The sequence below is a fragment of the Fragaria vesca genome, linkage group LG6, assembly GCF_000184155.1.
Source record: "Fragaria vesca subsp. vesca linkage group LG6, FraVesHawaii_1.0, whole genome shotgun sequence".
NCBI lineage: Eukaryota > Viridiplantae > Streptophyta > Magnoliopsida > Rosales > Rosaceae > Fragaria > Fragaria vesca.
Window position 1 is genome coordinate 13186141 of NC_020496.1, and position 525 is coordinate 13186665.

Consider the following 525-nt stretch of genomic DNA (forward strand, 5'->3'; position numbering starts at 1 on the left):
CGAGGTCTAAGACCGCTTAGGCATGTCGCATGTGTTAAGCGATGGGTATTTAGGCAGTTGACTAGTTGCAACCCAGCCTACCTAATCATCGTCTAGCCGCCTTTTACTTTTTTCGGTGAGGTTGTTGTATTGCGGGGAACATGAGGCTCCAACTCTTCATGGATTAAGGTTGTCTTTTGAATTAGAAGTGTATAAGATTGTTGCATTTACATGTCAGGTTGCTCGTTTTTAGGAGAAGTTATGCCAAATTTTTTGGTACAATACTTTCTAGAAGTGTATATATTTAATTATTTTCAAATATTATAAGATACTTGTATATATTTTTGTAATGATTAATTGTAAAAATATATATCGCCTAGTCCCCGCTTAGGCTATTTAGGTGCTAGGATCGGGTTACCGTCTGCCTAACGTGTTTTGGCTTTTACAGCGTTACAAATTGGTATTTGATTTCGATAGATAACAGATAATTATTTTCCTCTAGCATGTCTCAAGTTTCGAATTTTTTCTAACATTTAAAAAAAAAAA